General features: G+C 37.3%; 1 protein-coding gene across 1 annotated transcript in view; it reads left to right on the top strand.

Annotated features, from left to right (window-relative positions):
• Nucleotides 1-17,682: 17,682 nt before the first annotated feature.
• PAK3 (p21 (RAC1) activated kinase 3) overlaps nt 17,683-18,777 on the top strand; it is a 239,921-nt gene continuing 238,826 nt past the window's right edge. Inside the window, exon 1 of the mRNA XM_032330607.1 lies at nt 17,683-18,040. The gene's annotated coding sequence lies outside the window, so the exon portion shown is untranslated. The remainder of the gene's footprint in view (nt 18,041-18,777) is intronic.

An 18,777-nucleotide genomic window follows, 5' to 3' on the forward strand; every position in this document is an offset into this window, starting at 1 on the left:
GGTAGCATGGATCTCTATCAAGATAGGGCATGTGCCAACACAGTAACCAAAGCTTCCTCCTGGTAGCTGGTAGATAAGCATTTAGTCGTGAATAGATGCATAAGGAGAAAGTTGCCCTCTAAATACTGCTTGATGCCCTTCCCATAATGTGGAGGCTAGAAAGGAGAGTAGCCCAGGAAGTTAGTCTGGCAAGACAAGGATCAGAAACCAGAGATACTTCTTCCCAATGTCCCTGGTCATGGATCTTGAGAAAGGAAATAGCAAAATTATGTTCAAAGGAAAACTTTTATCTAAAAGGAGTGGTCATGCATGGGAGTCTTAGAAAAGCAGTAGAAGTCAAGGGGCAGTGCCAAATAGGGAGAACTATGAAAGGCAAGAGGAATACCATCAAGCAGGTCAGAGTGTACAAATCAAATACATGGTGTCTGAATGGATACCAAAGGTACCCAGGGACAGATGTTAGGATTACACCTGATCCAGATATTACTTGCACAAATGGAGCCAAATCCTTTATAGAAGCAAGAATGACTATCAAATTAAACATTCAAATGAATGAAATAAATAATTTTTAAAAGTGCACATACTCTCTAATTCAGCAATGTGACTTCAGAAATTTATCCTATTGATATACTTGCATAACAGCATCAATATGAAGATGTCCACTGCAGCATTAATTGTATTAGTAAAAAACTAGAAAGAACAGAATGTCTATCAATGCTGGATTGGCTAAATAAATTATGGTACATTAATACAAAGTAATATTATTCAACCACTAAAGAGAATAACAAATCGATTGAAAACCAAACCAAAAGTGACACAGATATTGCAATTAGCAAAGACATTAAAAACGGTTATTTCAACTGTAGATTGTATGTTCAAAGTGTTAGTTGGAGACATGGAAGATTTTTTTTTAATGACTTAAACAGAACTTCAGAGATGTAAAGCATAATATGTGAGATTAAAAATGTCCTAGATGGGATTTATAGCAGATTACATGTTATAGGAGAAAAGATTATTAAACTAAAAAATACAGCAATATAAACTATCTACAATGAAAAAAAAACATGGGGAAAAAGAATCAGTATAATGCAAGACACATCAGTGAGCCATGAGACAACTTCAGGCAGTCAAATCCATGAGTAATTGGAGTCCCCCAAAGGAGAGCAAAGAGACAACAGAAAAATCATTTGAGGAAACAATGGTTGAAAAATTTCCAACCTTGATGAACTGTATAAACCCATGGATTCGGGGTGCCTTGGGTGGCTCAGTCTGTTAACATCTGCCTTCAGCTCAGGTCATGATCTTGGAGTCCTGAGACTGAGACCTGTGTTGGGCTCCCTGCTCATTGGGGAGTCTGCTTCTCTCTCTCCCCATCCCCTACTCCTGTGGACTTTCTCTCTCTCTCGCTCTCTCTCCCCCCCAAATAAATAAACAAATAAATCTTTAAAAAAATAAAACCATGGATTCAAGTAGCTCAGAAAAATCACCCCCACAAAGAACATGAAGAAAACTATACCAAGCCACATGCTAATTAAAATGGTGCAAACCAGTGATAAAGAGAAAATCTTAAAAGTAGCCAGAGAATAAAGATCAGTAATGTACTGAGGAACAAAACCAAGGATGATAGTAGATTTCTCATTGGAAATAATACAGGTGAGGGGTGCCTAGGTGGCTCGGTTGGTTGAGCACCCAACTCTTGATCTCAGCTCAAGTTTTAATCTAACAGTCATAAGTTCAAGCCAGCCCCTACTTAAGAAAAAAAAAAAAGAGGAAATGGTACAATTGAGAAGAGAATTGAGCAGTATCTTTATTCTTAAAATTGTTTTAAGGATTTACTTACTTGTTTGAGAGAGAGAACGAGCATGAGTGGGAGAGGCAGAGGGAGAGAGAGATAGAGAATCTCAAGCAGACTCTGTGGAGTGCGGAGTCCAACTTGAGGCTTGATCCCATGGCCCTGAGATCAGAACCTGAGCCAAAACCAAGAGTAAGATGCTTAACTGACTGCACTGTCTAGTAATATCTCCTACTGAAGAAAAGAACTGAAAGAAAAGAACTGTCAACCTAAAGTTCTATATCAAAAGAATGTATCCTTTAAAAGGGATGTTGATATAAAAAGCCCTTTAAAACATATAGAATTTGAGGGGCACCTGGGTGGCTCAGTGGGTTAAAGCCTCTGCCTTCGGCTTGGATCATGATCCCGGGGTCCTGGGATTGAGCCTGCATTGGGCTTTCTGCTCAGCAGGGTGCCTGCTTCCTCCTCTCTCTGCCTGCCTCTCTGCCTACTTGTGATCTCTGTCTGTCAAATAAATAAAATCTTTTAAAAAAATACAGAAATTTGAAAGATTTTATCACCAGCAATCCACATTATAGCAAATGTTCGAGAATGTCTTTTAAGTAGAAGAAAATGACACCAGATGCAAATATGGATCTACAAAAAGCATGAGAGTACTGGAAATGATGAGTACCTGGGTAAATATATATGTTTTTTATATTATTTAAATCTCTTTAAAGGATAACTGATTCTTTAATTAAATATAGTAAAAACTAATTGTTGGGTTTATAAGAAAGCAAAAGTCAAATGTATGATAACAATAGCATAAAGGCTGGGAGGGAAGAAATAAAATGTTAGTGGTATAAATTCACTTGAGGGTAGACAGCATAACTTAAAAAATATTTTCTATAAGCTCTGAATCAATCTCTAAAATAACAAAACAAAAGCTATACCTAAAAAGCCAACAAAGGAGATAAACTATGGTAACTAAAAATGTATAATGAGTTCAGAACAAGGTTGAAAAAGAGGAAAAGTGGAACAAAGAACAGAAGAGACAATTAGAACACAAATAATCTCTATTAAAACCAACTGGATCAATAATCATATTAGAAGTAAATGGTTTAATCTTACAAACTAAAAGACAGAGATTGTCAGACTGAACTTAAAAAAGGCAAGATGCAGTTATATGCCGTGTTCAACATACACACTTTAAATATAAAAATGCAAATAGGTTAAAAGTAAAACGGTGAAATAAAGCATACTATCATACTATGCTAACTCTAGACAAAGGAAAGCTGACACAGCTGTGTTAACATTAAACAAAATGAATTTCAAAGTGAAGAATACTATTATCAGTGATACAGAAGGTCATTTCATAATGATAAAGGGGTTAATTCTTCAAGAGGACATGACAGTCCTTAATATATGAAACAAAAAGTGATAGAACTATAAGGAGAAATAGGAAAATCTATAAACACTGTTGAAGAGTTCAATATTCTCTCAATAATTAATAGAAAAAGTAGACTGAAAATCAGCAAAGACATAAGGGACTGGAGCAACACTATCAATGAACTTGACTTGATTGACATACATAGAGCAGTCCACTCAACAACAGCAGATGACACATTTTTCTCAAGTGCAGATGGAACATTTATTAAGATAGATCATATTCTTGAACATAAAACAAGTCTCAATAAATTTTAAAAGAATCAAATGACACAATATATATTCCCTGAGCACAATGGAATTAAATTAAAATTTAATAAGAAGGGCATTTGAGAAAATTTCACATGTATTTACAAACTGAACAAAACACTCCTAAATAACCCATGAGTCAAAGACATCAAAAGGGAAATTTAAAAATATTTTGAACTGAGTGAAAATAAAAACACAACATATCAGAATTTGTGGTTTGTAGCTGGAAGTGTGTTAGAAAGATCTCAAATCAATGACCTCAGTTTCCACTAAACAAACAAACAAACAAACAAACCTGGTTTCACTTATTCGTGGAGTCTAACAAATAGCATGGAGGACAAGGGGAGATGGAGAGGAGAAGAGAGTTGGGGGAAATTGGAAGGGGAGGTGAACCATGAGAGACTATGGACTCTGAAAAGCAATCTGAGGGTTTTGAAGGGGTGGGGGATGGGAGGTTGGGGGAACCAGGTGGTGGGTATTAGAGAGGGCACATATTGCATGGAGCACTGGGTGTGGTGCAAAAACAATGAATATTGTTACACTGAAAATAAATTTAAAAAATTTAAAAAAAAACTGGAAAAATAAAAGCAAATTAATTAGAAACAAAGTAATCATGAAGATTAAACTGTAAATCAGTAACACAGGAAAGAGGAAAAAGACAGCAAAAAACAATAAAACAAAAGGTGGTCCTCTGTAAAAATCAAAGAAATTAATAAATCTCTAGCCAAACTTTTCAGGAAAAAAGGACACAAATTGCTAATATCAAAAATGAGAAAGGGCATAGAAATACAGACTCTGCCAATGTTAAAAATGCAATAAGGGATTATTATGAATAACTTTGTGCTGATAAACTTTACAACTTAGATGAAATGGATAAGCTTCTTAAAACACACAAACTAGCGTTACTTGCCTAGCTCAGTCCATGGAGAGTATGATCTCGGGGTTGTGACTTCAAGCTCCATGTTGGGTATAGAGATTACTTTTAAAAATCTTTTTAAAAAGACACAAACTATCAAAGCTCCCTCAAGAAGACACAATCTGATTGGTCATTCACCTATTAAAAAAATCAAATTTGTAGTTAAAAGCCTTCTCATAAATATATTTCCAGACCCAGATGCCTTCGCTTCAACTATATATTTAAGGAAGAAATAATACCAAATCCACTATAAATTTTCTTCAAGAAAATTGAAGAGGAAGTACTGTTTCTCAAATCATCATTCTGTAAGTATTACAGTGATACTGAAACCAGAAAAAAGATGTTTTTAAAAAGACCCACTACCAATCACTATTCTTCATTAATATAGACAGAAAAATGTCTTTAAAAAGTTTTCAAATCATGGGGGCTTAAGTGGGTAGAAGAAGAATCAATGAAACAAGATGGAATTGGGAGGGAGACAAACCATAAGTGACTCTTAATCTCACAAAACAAACTGAGGGTTGTTGGGGGGAGGGGGGTTCGGAGAAGGGGGTGGGATTATGGACATTGGGGAGGGTGTGTGCTTTGGTGAGTGCTGTGAAGTGTGAGGTGAGGTCTGTGATTCACAGACCTGTACCCCTGGGGATAAAAATATATGTTTATAAAAAAAAATAAAAAATTTAAAAAAAAAGTTTGCAAATCAAATCCAACATTATATTAGCAGTATAAACGTCATTGCCAAGTGGGATTTAATCCAAGAATGCAGGGTTGGTTTAACATTTTAAAAATAAATGTAATTTGCCATATTAATAAACTAAGGGAGAAAGCCACACAATCATCTCAATAAATGAAAAAAAAAAAGCACTTGACAAAATCCAACAACCATTCCTGATGTTTTAAAAAAAATTTCCAATAAAACCAGGAATAAAAGTGAACTTCCTCAACCTGAAAAAGTGCATCTAAAAAGTCTACATACAACATCACATGTAATGATGAAAGGCAATGTTTTTTCCATGAGATCAGGAATGAGGAAAGGATGTCCGTTTTCACCACTTCTATTCAACATTGTACTGGTGCTCTGGATAGGGCAGATAGTGAAAAAAAGATATATAAGATATCTAGATTGGAAAATGATATGATTATCTGTTTAGAAAATTCAATAAAATCTACAAAAATCTATTATGCTGAGTGAAATAAGTCAAGCAGAGAGAGTCAATTATCCTATGGTTTCACTTATTTGTGGAGCATAACAAATAGCATGGAGGACATGGAGAGATAGAGAGGAGAAGGGAGTTGGGGGAAATTGGAAGGGGAAGTGAACCATGAGACACTATGGACTCTGAAAAACAATCTGAGGGTTTTGAAGTGGTGGAGGGTGGGAGGTTGGGGTACCAGGTGGTGGGTATTAGAGAGGGCACAGATTGCATGGAGCACTGGGTGTGGTGCAAAAACAATGAATACTGTTATGCTGAAAATTAAAATATATTTATAAAAAATAAAAAATTAATTAAAAAAAATAAAAAAAAGAAAACATTGTAAAAATCTATTAGAACTTAACACACTTTGCGATGTTGCTAGGTAGAGAATCAATATAAAGAAATCAAGTAAATCAATCAGTAATTAAAAATTCAAAGATATATATCTACAATAGAACAAAAATATGAAATGCCTAGAGATGAAGCTGATAAAAGTCATGAAAGAACTGTACAACCATAAACTACAAATCACTGTGGAGAGAAAATAAAGATTATTAACTAAATGAAGAAATATAACTTCTTCATTGATTTGAAGTCTTAAGTTTGTTAAGATGTCAAGTCTTCCTAAGCGGATTTATAGGTTAAATGCAATTCCAATCAAAATTCCAGCAGAGTTTTTGTTTGGTAGAAATCGACAGGCTGATTCTAAAGTTGATACAGAAGTCTAAAGGACTGAATATAGGAAAAATAACTTTGAAAAATGAAAAAGTTGAGGGGTTAACCCTAAATGATTCCAAGACTTATTATTAAACTATATTAATCCAAACAATGTGGTATTGGAATAAAGAAAGATAGAGCAATGTAACAGAATGAGTCCAGATCTAGAGCCCACATTTTTATAGGTAGCTAATATATATATATATATATATATATATACACATATACATATGTATGTATATGTATTATTATACCTATATATATGTAGGCAGCTAATATATATATATTATTATTATACCTAATAATAGATAATAAATAAAATAACAGATATATATAAAAAATAAATAGATATGTAAATATATGTACATATATATGTATATATACATATATATACACATATATATACCTATATATGTACATATATTTACATATCTATTTATTTTTTATATATATAATATATATTATTATTATTATACCTATATATATATATTAGCTACCTACATATATAGGATAAATACATATACATACGTATATATACCTATATATAGGTATAATAATAATATATATATATTAGCTACCTATATATATAGGTATAAATACATATATATACGTATATATACATATATATGTACATATATTTATATATCTATTTTATTATATACATATATATATGTGTATATATAGATATATATTTTTTTTTACAAAGGTGGAAAGGCCATTCCAGGGACAAAGGGTAGTCTTTTCAACCGAGGGTACTGAAATAATAGGATATTACTTGCAAAACATGAAGTTCAAACCATATACAAAAATTAAGAGTGTATCACAAACCTAAATGTAAAATCTAAACATATAAGCTTTATAAAAGAAGACATAAGAGAAAATCTTTGTGATCTTGGGTTAGGCGAAGAGTTTCTGGATACAGCACCAAAGACATGATCCCAAATAGAACAGATTAGTAAATTAATCTTCATCAAAATTTAAGACTTCTGCTTTTCAAAAAACAGTCTTTTCTAAGAAGATTTTATTTTTTTAAAGTAGTCTCTACACCCAACATGAGGCTTGAACCTACAACCCCAAGATGAAGTCACATGCTCCACCAACTGAGCCAGCGAGGCCCCCCTCAAAATAACATTCTTGAGAGAATGGGAAAAAAATCTTAGCAAATCATATATCTAAGAAATAACTTGTGTCCAGGATACATAGAGAACTCGCAAGTCAAGGATAAGAAACCATCACTCATTTCCAAAATGGACAATGGGTGAGGAGAAATTTATATTCTTATAAACTGCTTATTCATATGTAATTTGATATTACCCATTTGGAGGCCAATTTGGCAGAACTGAAAGAAATTTTTAATGTACTTCACTCTTCAATACAGCAAGTCTTTTAGAAGTACTGTATTTTTCCTAGAAAAAATTACTTTCTGTGTGCACAAATAGGCATGTGCACAGATGTTACTGAAACCTTATTTAAAATAGCAAAAAATTGGACATAATCTAAGTGTCCAGCAAAGAAGGCTGGTGAATACACCATGATTCATCCATCATCCTCATTACGCTGAGCTGTAATTCAGCAATTAAGTGAATGAGGTAGAGCTATGGGTCCTGACATGAAAAGAATTTGAGTGCCATTGGTAGATAAAGAAAGCAAGTTACAGAACGAATGCACGATGTTATTCTAAAATAAAATAAAAACCATATATTTGTATCTGTACCCATATGGATGAAATCTCATTTAAAGGATCTGAGATGATAACTATTAGAGGTCCTACAAAAAGGAGGGAAAGGGACATTTACATTATATGCTTTTTATAACAGCTTTATTGAGATATAGTTCACATAAAGTACAGCTTTATTGAGATATAGTTCACATAAAGTACAGTTCACACATGTCAGTGTGCAATTCAATGGTTTTTAGTATATTCACCACCGATTTCAGAATATTATCATCACCTCAAGAAGAAACTCTGTTAGCAGTCACTCCCTATTTCCAGTCTCTATGGGCTTGGCTATTTGAAACATTCCATATGAATAGAATTATATAATATGTGGTCCTTCATTACCAGCTTCTTTCACTTAGCCTAATGTCTTCATGTCTTATCTATGAATCAGTATGTAATTTACTTATATTGCTAAATAATATTCCATTGTATAGATATACCACTTTTTATTCATTCATCACTTGATTGGCATTTGGGTTATATTCCCTTTTTAGCTATCATGAATAATGCTGCCATAAATATTTAGATACACATTTGTGTGCATCTGCTATGTATATTTTAACTTTTCTAATTTTTTTACAATGAAAATATATCCATATATTATTTGCCAAAAAATCAAACATGCAATAAAGTGTGCCTTACACATACTATTATATGCAACTCTATGAGGGTGGGACTGTTGTTGTCTGCATTTTACAGATGAGGAAACCAGGCTTAGGAAAGTTAAGTGCCTCATCCAAGATCACAGCTTAGGAGATAGCTCAGGAGATAGGATAAAGGAGAGAGCTTAGATTCAAACAACTGCTTTCAAGCTCCAAAACCCAGTCTCTTAATCATCACACTGGACTGCCAATTGTGATGGCCTTCTGGTAAGGGTATTCCCTGTAACCAAGATAGTATTAGGATTACAAAACAGGGAGAAGGTTTATGATCAATCAAATAATGGTTTCAGGAGTGGGTTGGAGGGTTGGTAATGGGTAAATTAGTCTGTTGGACCTTCCAGATCAATTTTTGATCAGAGTGCAAGGGCTCCAGGGGCTGGATCATGGGCTGCCATTGTGGCAGATGTGGGGCCTCCATAAGTCCCTGTACTCAAGGTTTATATAGACTACTGTGGAAGAGTCAATACTTCTACCAGGTTATATTTTCAGCCTATAGTTATCCTCTATTTCCCTTGCATTAGAATATTCCAGCCCTTTGCCAGGGTTCCTGACTAGAGGCATCTGCGTGTGTCTGTTTCACTTGTCTCAATCAGGTGCAGTCGACTAATGACAGTAAAGCTCCCAAGTCAGAGGATTTCTTATGGTGGGGCCTTGGCTGCTCCCATACGTATGTGATTGGGCATCTACTCAATGGGACACCATGTATGTGAAAATTCTACCTTTTCTAGAACAACGACATTTCACCTGAAAAACTGAGCTTTTAGCTTCACTTCAACAGCATTATGATGCACAGTGTGTGCTATATCATTACAGGTGCAGAGACACCCCCCAGCCCCCACCTTAAAGGTACTCCTGATTACCAGCAGTTGTTATCCCTACAACATGTAGTTAACTTCAACCCGGGCCATTTTCCCAAAGAGGGAGGCATACGGGTGAAAGTTCCTGGGCTGTGGTCTTCTTGTCATAGGATCACTTCTACCTCATTATTGGAGGCGTCAGTTCAAATTACATAAAACCAGTTGGCTTAGGTTAGGCCAGGATCAAGACAAAAATGTTTTTTAAAACTGCTTTATTGGGATGCCTGGGTGGTTCATTCCGTTAAGCATCTGTGTTCAGCTCAGAACATGATCCCAGGGTCCTTTGATCAAGTCCCGCATAAGGCTCCTTGTTCAGTGGGGAATCTTCATCTCGCTCTGCCTGCTTCTCCTTCTGCCTGCTGCTCCCTTTGCTTGTGTCCCGCCTCTCTCTGGCAGACAAATAAATAAAATCTTTAAAAAACTGTTTTATTGAGGTATGAGTGCCACAAAATATATGCACAAACTTCAAATAATTACCATTTATTTCTATTTTTTCTAATCCTTTTTTTTTCTTGTTTCATTGCACAGGTTGGAACCTTCAGTATAATGATGAACAGAAGTTATTCTAGGGGGCATCATTCTCTTGTTTCTGATCTTAAAGGGAATACTTAAAGAAAATACTTTAAGGATATAATGTCTGCTGTAGTTATTGGTAGAGATGCCCTTCATCAAGTATAGGAAGATCCCTTCCTATACTAATTTACCCATTCCCAGTTAACGGAGGGACTGCTTTTTTTTTTTTTTTTTAAGATTTGATTTATTTATTTGACAGACAGAGATCACAAGTAGGCAGAGAGGCAGGTGGGGAGCAGGGTTGTGGGGGGAGGGGAAGCAGGCTCCTTGCTGAGCAGAGATCTTGATGTCTTCTATTATGTTGAGATGATGTCCTTCTTTTTTCCAGCTTTACTGAAGTATAATCGGAAGTAAATTGTATGTATTTAAGGTATAAAATATTGTGTTTTGATATATGTGTACTTTGTGAAATTATTACCTCTCTCTCTCTCTATATATATATATATACATATGTATGTATGTATTTGTCCTTTTACCATTAGTCTTTCTAATTAGTCTTACCATTAGTCTTTCATTAGTCTTCATTAAAATATATATGAAGGTATTCTCTTATAGAAAGTATATAACTGGAGTTTGTTCTTTTATTCATTCTGACAATCCTTGAAATCTTAACTGAGGACTTTTGTCCATTTATATTTAGAGTGATTACTGATAATATTTGGATCTATCCCTACCATCTTATTATGCGCTTTTTCTTTGTCTCTTTTACTGTTACATTTTCCTCTGTCTCTCTTTATAAAAGATTTTTATTTGTTTATTTGTCAGAGAAAGGGAGAGAGCACAAGCAGGGGGAGTGGCAGGCAGAGGAAGAAGTAGGCTCCCTACTGAGCAAGGGGCCTCATGTGAGACTCAGTCCCAGGATGCTGGGATCATGACCTGAGCCAAAGGCAGATGCTTAGCTGACTGAGCCACCCAAGTGACCCCTCTCCTCTCTCTTTTCTTGAGTTCTTTTGGGTTAAACTTTTTAAAATTTCATTTTTCTCTCTGCTGATTTGAAAGTTATATATTTCATGTATATACTTTTGTTAATTATTCTTGCTACTTTAACTTGCATGCTGCAAAAAGTCTTAAATTAATCCTTTTCCATTTCTTTAATAACTTAACTTTCAAAGGGACTACATTACCCATATTCACCATGTATTGCCTTCAGCATCAATATCTGAAAGCCATGGATTATGTAGCACTATCCCCACAAGCCTTCAGTCTTTCTCAGTTTTGCAAGGAAACGTGTGTTAAAAAATTACTACCTGATTTTGTAGATCAAGAAATTGGGCCCTGAAACAACAACAACAAAAAAGTCCATAGAAATAACTCATCTATCTAATCAGGAGGAAAACCAGTCCTCCTATTTTTCCAGTTATGAAATTCAGAAGATTGCTTGGGAAAACTTTTTTCCACATGTAATTGTTCAAAATTTTGATATGCATTGCCACCTGGCCCTCCAAAGAACTTATACTAATATACATACAGCAGTAATTGAAATCCATGATCAATTAAATACTTAGTTCCTTCCAGTTCTTAGAGGACAGGGACCACACCTTTTTTTACACTTGTATTATAGGAAATGTTAAACCTTTATGAAAATAGAGAGACTAGTTTATAAATCTTGTGGAAACTTCATAGGCAGGAAGCATGGCAATAAATCAGAGAAAAGCAAGATTAAATAGGGTTAGGTTTTATGTTCTATTTTTATAGGGTCAGATTATTTTAAATCCTTTCTGTATTTTGGGATTATAGTAAAGCCTTAATAAACAGGGCCCCAACAAACTGGAAACCTTCACTGACCAGATTATTTCTTGGTACTCTACTTTGAGTAGAGGCTCATTATAATATGCTCATAAGAAAGGTTTATTCTAAAAACACAAGATTCATGGAATGATTGCTGAACAACAAATGAGTCAAAGAATAAATCAAGTGGTAAATTAGAAAGTATCTTGAGACAAATGAAAAGGAAAACACAATGTAACAATGTATTAGATGTAGTGAAACAATATTAAGAGGAAAGTTTTAGTGATGAGTGACTACAATAAAAAAGATGAATTCAAATAAACAATCTAACTTTATACTTCAAAGAACTAAAAATAGAAGACAAACCAAGCCTGAAATTAACAGAGGGAAGGAAATAATAAATATCTGAGCAGATATAAACAAAATGGAGAGTATAAGAACAGTAGAAAAAATAAATGAAACTAAGAGTTGTTTTTTGAGAAGATAAACAAAATTGACGAATTTTAGCTAAACTAAGAACAAAACAGAACTCAAATAAAGTAGGAAATGAAAAACAAGGCATTACAACTGATACAACAAAATTTAAAAGGATCACAATAGAGCACTGTGAGCATTTTTATATGTCAACAAATTGGATAACATAGAAAAAACAACTAAATTCCTAGAAACATACACCTTACCAAGGCTGATTCATGAAAAGATAGAAAATCTGAACAGACTGCTAACTAGTAAAGAGATTGAATCAGTAACTGAAAACCTCACAACGACAACCGAAAAGCCCAGGACAAGTTGGTTTTACAGATGAATTCTATGAAAGATTTAAAGAAAAATTAATGCCAATCCTTCTCCAAGTCTGTCAAAAAATTTAAGAGGAGGAATCACTTCCAAATTCATGTTATAAAGCCAGCATTTCCCTGGTACCAAAGCTAGACAAAGATACTACAAGAAAAGAAAACTACAGGCCAATATCCCTGATGAGCATAGATGCAAAAACCCTCAACAAAATACTAGCCCACTGAATTCAACAACACATTAAAAGGATCATATACCATGATAAATTGGGATTTATTCCTGAGATACCAGGTTGATTCAACACATACAAATCAATTCATGCTATATATCATATTTAAAAATTGATGAATGGATAGGAAGATGTGGTATATATACACACAATGGAATATTACTCAGCCATCAAAAGAATGAAAATTGTCATTTACAATGACATGGATAGAGCTAGAGAGTATTATACTAAGTGAAATAAGTCAGTCAGAGAAAGACAAATACCATATGATTTCACTCATATGTGGAATTTAAGAAACGTAGCAGATAAACACAGGTGGGAAAAAAAGAGAGAGACAAACTATAAAACAGACTCTTAACTGTAGAACAAACTGCGGGCTGCTGGAGGGGAGGTGGGTGGGTAGGGGGATGGGTTAAATGGGTGATGAGTATTAAGAAGGGCACCTGTTGTGATGAGCACCAGGTGTTGTATGTAGGTGATGAATCACTAAATCCTATGCTTGAAACTAATATTACACTATATGTTAGCTAACTGGAATTTAAATAAAAAATTGGAAGAAAAAAAATTAAAAGAATGAAAGATAAAAATCCCATGATCATCTCAATCGATACAGAAAAAACACATTTAACAAAATTTAACAAAATTCAAAATCCTTTCATGATTAAAAAATCTCCTCACAAACTAGGACTAAATGGGTATGAAATTTCAGTTATGCAGGAGGAATAAGTTCTGGCCATCTAATATATAGTATGGTGAGTATAGTTAATAATTCTTGACATTTGTTAAGAGAGTAGATCTTAAGTGTTCTCATCACACAGAAACAAAAAAATAACTGTGTGTGGTGATAGACTTATTTTAAGTAACCTCTCTACCCAACATGGGGTGGGGCTTGAACTCATCACCCCAAGATCAAGAGTCACATGCTGTACTGACTGACACAGTAGGCATCCTAATTGATGTTTTAATTAGCTTTATTGTGGTAATAATTTCACAAAGTATACATATATCAAAACATAATATTTTATACCTTAAATAGACAAAATTTACTTCCGATTATACTTCAGTAAAGCTGGAAAAAAAGAGGGACATCATCTCAACATAATAGAAGACATATATGAAAAGTCCATAGCTGACATCATACTCAGTGGTAAAAAATGGAAGGCTTTTCTTCTAAGATCAGGAACAAGGCAAATATGCCCACTCTCACCACTTTTATTCAACATAATACAGGTAAGCCTAGTCAGAGAAATTAGGCAAGAAAAAAAAAAGGCTTCTGAATTGGAAGGGAGGAAGCAAAATTTTTTCTGTTTGCAGATGATATGATTTTGTATTTAGAAAACCCTAAGGATTCCTCCCAAACTGTCAGAACTAATAAACAAATTCCATAAAACTGAAGTATACGTAATCAATATATGGAGATTGGTTGCATTTCAACACCTAACAATTCCAAAAGGAATTTAAGGGAAAAAAAACATGTACAGTAACAACGAAAAGAATAAAAGCATTAGTAATAAACTTAACCCAAGAAGTCGAAGATATATACATTGAAAGCTACAAGCCATTAAAGAAAGAAATTTAAAAAGACATAAATAAATGGAAAGACATCCCGTGTTTATGAATTAGGAGACTCAATATTGTTAAAATGTCCATATACCCAAAGTGATCTACAGATTCAAATCCCAATGGTATTTTTTACAGAACTAGAAAAAACAATCCAAAAATTCATATGGAATCACAAAGGCCTAGAACAAAAGCTGGAGGCATCACACTTTCTAACTTCAAACTATATTACAAAACTACAGTAATTAAAACAGTATAGCACTGGCATGAAGAGAGACATAGAGATCAATGGAACAGAACAGAGAGTCCAGAAATAAACTCATGAATGTATGGTGAACTGATCTTCAACAAGGGTGTCTAGAATACACAATGAGGAAAGAACAGTCTCTTCAACAAATGGCATTGGTAAAATTGGATATCCAGTGCAAAAGAAATTGGATCCTTATCATGCTTCATGCCTAAAAATCAGCTCAGAATGGATTAAAGACTTAAACATAAGGCCTGAAACTAGGTAACTCTTAGAATGAAAACATGGAGGAAGAGCTTCAGGATGTTGGTCTTGGCAATTATTTCTTGTATATAATACCAAAAACAGAGGCAACAAAAACAGATAGATGGGACTGAATCAAACTAAGAAGCTTCTGCACAGGAAACAATAGAGTGAAAAGGCAACTTAGAGAATAGGAGGAAATATTTCTGAATTCTGTATCTGATAAGGGGTTAATATCCAAAATACGTAAGGAACTCCTACAACTCAAGAGCAAATAACAACAACAACAACACCTAATTTTATAAAATGGGCAAAGGACCTGAGTAGACATTTCACCAAAGACGACATGCAAATGGCCAACAAGTAAATAAAAAGATGCTCAAAGTCACTAATCATCAGAGAAATGCAGATCAAAACCACAATGAACTATCACCTGATACCTGTTGGGATGGCTATTACCAAGCCAAAATGAAAATGAAAACCATACCAAACCAAACCAAAAGATAAAAAGTGTTGATGAGAATGTGGAGAAACTGGAACCCTTGTACACTGTTGGTGGGAGTATAAATTGTACCACTGCTCTGGGAACCAATATGGCATTTCCTTAAAAATGTACAGTAATCCTGCTTCTGGGTGTTTATCAGAAAGAATTGAAATCACGATCTTGAAGAAATTCTTGTGCTCCCATGTCCATTGCAGTATCATTCACTTTAACCAAAATGTGGAAACAACCTAAATGTCCATTAATGGATGGATGAACTATACATACAGTAGACTATTTTTTTTAAGATTTTATTTATTTATTTGAGAGAGAGAGAGAGCACAAGCAGGGGGAGGAGCAGGCAGAGCAAGAGGGAGAAGCAGACTCCCCACTGAGCAAGGACCCTGATGCAGAGCTTGATCCCAGGGCTTTGGGATCATGACCCGAGCCGAAGGCAGCTGCTTAACCGACTGAACCACCCAGTCACCCCCATAAAGTGGACTATTATTCACCCTTAAAAATAAAGGAAATCCTGCCATATGGGATGTAGATGAATTTGGGGGGACATTACTCAAAGTGAAATAAGCCAGTCACAGAAGGACAAATACCACATGATTTCACTTACATAAGGTATCTAAAATGGCCAAACTCATAGAAGCAGTGAAATAGAGTGGTGGTTGCTGGGGACTGGGTGCTATTCAGTGGATATAAAGTTTCAGTTATCAGGATGACTCAATTCCAGATATCCTCTTTACAACATTGTGCCTCTAGTTAACAACACTGTATGGTACACTTAAAAATGTGTCAAGAGGGTATATCTCCCATTAAAGGTTCTTACCACAATAGGAAAGAAAAAGCTTCAGGGAGCAACCTGGAACTGTCCACCCCCTAGACTAGTCTTATACCTCTAATTCTTCAAATTAAATTCAATTAGCCAGCATATACTAGATACATCATTAGTTTCAGAAGCAGTGTTCAATGATTCATCAGTTGCATCATACTTTGAATTTCATTTTCAGTTTTAGGTGCTTGGCATCACACAGATCATTCCGCATATTTGTCTTGTGTGACGTGGTTATCAGGGACAAAATAATCTGTGGAGAGAGAACTGAATAATTTGAGGGAGCCCAAGGTATTTTTACTCCCCAGAATGCCTAAACTTCTATATAGCAACAGTGACCCATTTCACTGGCCTTAGCGTTGTCTCCGCCCACTAATCTTCCTTTGGCTAAGAGAAGCACACAAAGGCACTTTCTTGTAAACGAGGAGGTCAGGTCACTTTTTCCCCAGTTGGGAAAGGCAGGGATTTTGATGTCCGGTTATTAGAAGTGCAAAGGAAAGCGTGCAACACCTGTCTAATTCACAGAGATGGTATGGTAGGGATCCTGTTATTGGGAAGTGCTTTGTAAATTCCAAAGTACTCTACAAGCATAAACCATGGGCAAGACGAAGGGAAAGCCTTAGAAAGGGACCAGCAGGAAGACTTTCAGCAGAGTTCTAAGCAAGGATTTCAAAAAGGATTGAACCATGTAGAAAAGTTGTGCTTCTCATAATTGGTTTCCCCTTATCTTAGCGTTAGGGGTCCAAATCCAAATGGAGTCTCCAGCTGGGTCTATGATGATCTTCAACTGTATGACCTCCAGGAAACCAGTCTTGTTTCTCATTGAAACTGAATATCCCAGTCCTAGAGGGGGACTGGCATGAGAATTAAATGACCCTTGACACCAGGGAAGCTAGGGACCTGGATGATGCTGCCTAGGTAAGCAGACTAAAAAGTACAGAACTGATTGGGATGTCACCGTGGTTACAAGTGCAGAGATGTTGCACTGGAATGAGACACAGGGGGAAGGGTGGAATGGAGGTGGATCTTGTATGAAGAAGTTATGGGCACCTCAAACTCATGAAAGTCAATCCCAAGTTAGAACCGAAAATTGCCTTCTGGGTAATGGAAACAGCCGGCCCAGCACAGCGTGAGTGCTTGCTCAACACAATGTGACATGGATAAGGACTGTCCTCGGTCTCCTGGTCGCTATCTGTTACTCTCTTTGGCCCTAGGCTTGCCAGAGACGCTTGCGGACGCAAGCCACCAGTACCCAGAAAGAAGACTGAAAAAGGAGGTGCGGGCGTTGACGGCAGGCCCTGAGCCCTGGTATGAACCCCTTCTCCCCGCCCTTGCTCCTTCACCCCCCACCCCCATCGCTGGGTCGGCACAATCAGGCTTGGGAGTGTGAAAGGGTTTCACTTCCGCCTGGCTGCAGGAACCACAAGTTCCAGACTAGGTCGGAATTGGAATAATCACAGTCAAAACCACCCAGATGCTCTCACACACCCAGCCGCGCGCGCATCCCGGGGCCGCGGGGCGCACGTGAGCCCACGCCCCGCGCGCCCGGCCCTGCCTCCCGCTGGAGCATCCTAGGCAGCGGCCGCAGACGCAGCCGCCGCCGCCTCCTCCTCCTCCTCCTCCTCCTCCTCCTCCTCCTCCTCCTCCTCGTCCTAGTCCTCCTCGCGCCGCCGCCGCCACCGTCTCCTCTCCCCTCTCCTCCTCCTTCCTCCCCCGGTTCCTGGTTCCTGCTCCTCCTCCCGTCCTCGGCAGCGAAGGGCAGAACCCTGAGCAGCGGCTGCCTGCGCTCGGGCCGCCGAGAGCCTGGAACAGGTCTGTTCGGGGGGCGCTTTGTTGCGGGCAGTTGGAGCACCCCTGGCTCCCAGAGTCGCCGGGAGGGCGCGCGGCGGGAGCGGGGATCGACGATTTCTCCGCGTTGGTTTTTTTTCTATGAATAGACGGGGTGCGATGGGACGGGAGGGCAGCTCCGTCCCTTGGCCAGTTCGCCGTCCCTCCGACTTCGGGGCGAGGGAGCCCCGAAGCTGCATGGGCTCCCGCCCCCCCCACGTCCGTCCCTCAAGCTCTCTTTCTGTGCACCCCCACTCCCCGCATCACTTCCCAGAGCTGAGCTTTCTCTTGTTCTGGGAGCTCGTGGATGGGGGCGGGGAGAGATGGATGGAGCCGATCCAGCTGGGCACCTGGGTGCATGGGGCTTTGTTACATACAACAAAAACCAGTCCGCACCAGCTTCCAGTTCCAGGCTAGGCTGCAGTCTGCCAGCGGTGTGGGGTGTGGGCCGGGCACACTGGGGAAGTGAGAGAATGCGAGGGGGCACTCCCTGTGTGTGTGACTGGACACACAGGAATGCGGTGGCATGTGTGTGTGTGGGGGGGGGGGATGGTGCGGGTTTTGTGTGGGATGCAGTTGAGTATGAGTTGGAGTGTGAGGTGTAGTGTGTTTGTGTGTGTGTGTGTGTCTGCGCCATGGGGCTGGGTTACTCCTGGCATTACATGTCCTTGGGTATCATCCCATGCCAAGCCAGATTGCAGTAACACGCAGGCAGATCAGGT

This window comes from Mustela erminea, chromosome X (genome assembly GCF_009829155.1).
Source record: "Mustela erminea isolate mMusErm1 chromosome X, mMusErm1.Pri, whole genome shotgun sequence".
NCBI classification, from domain to species: Eukaryota; Metazoa; Chordata; class Mammalia; order Carnivora; family Mustelidae; genus Mustela; species Mustela erminea.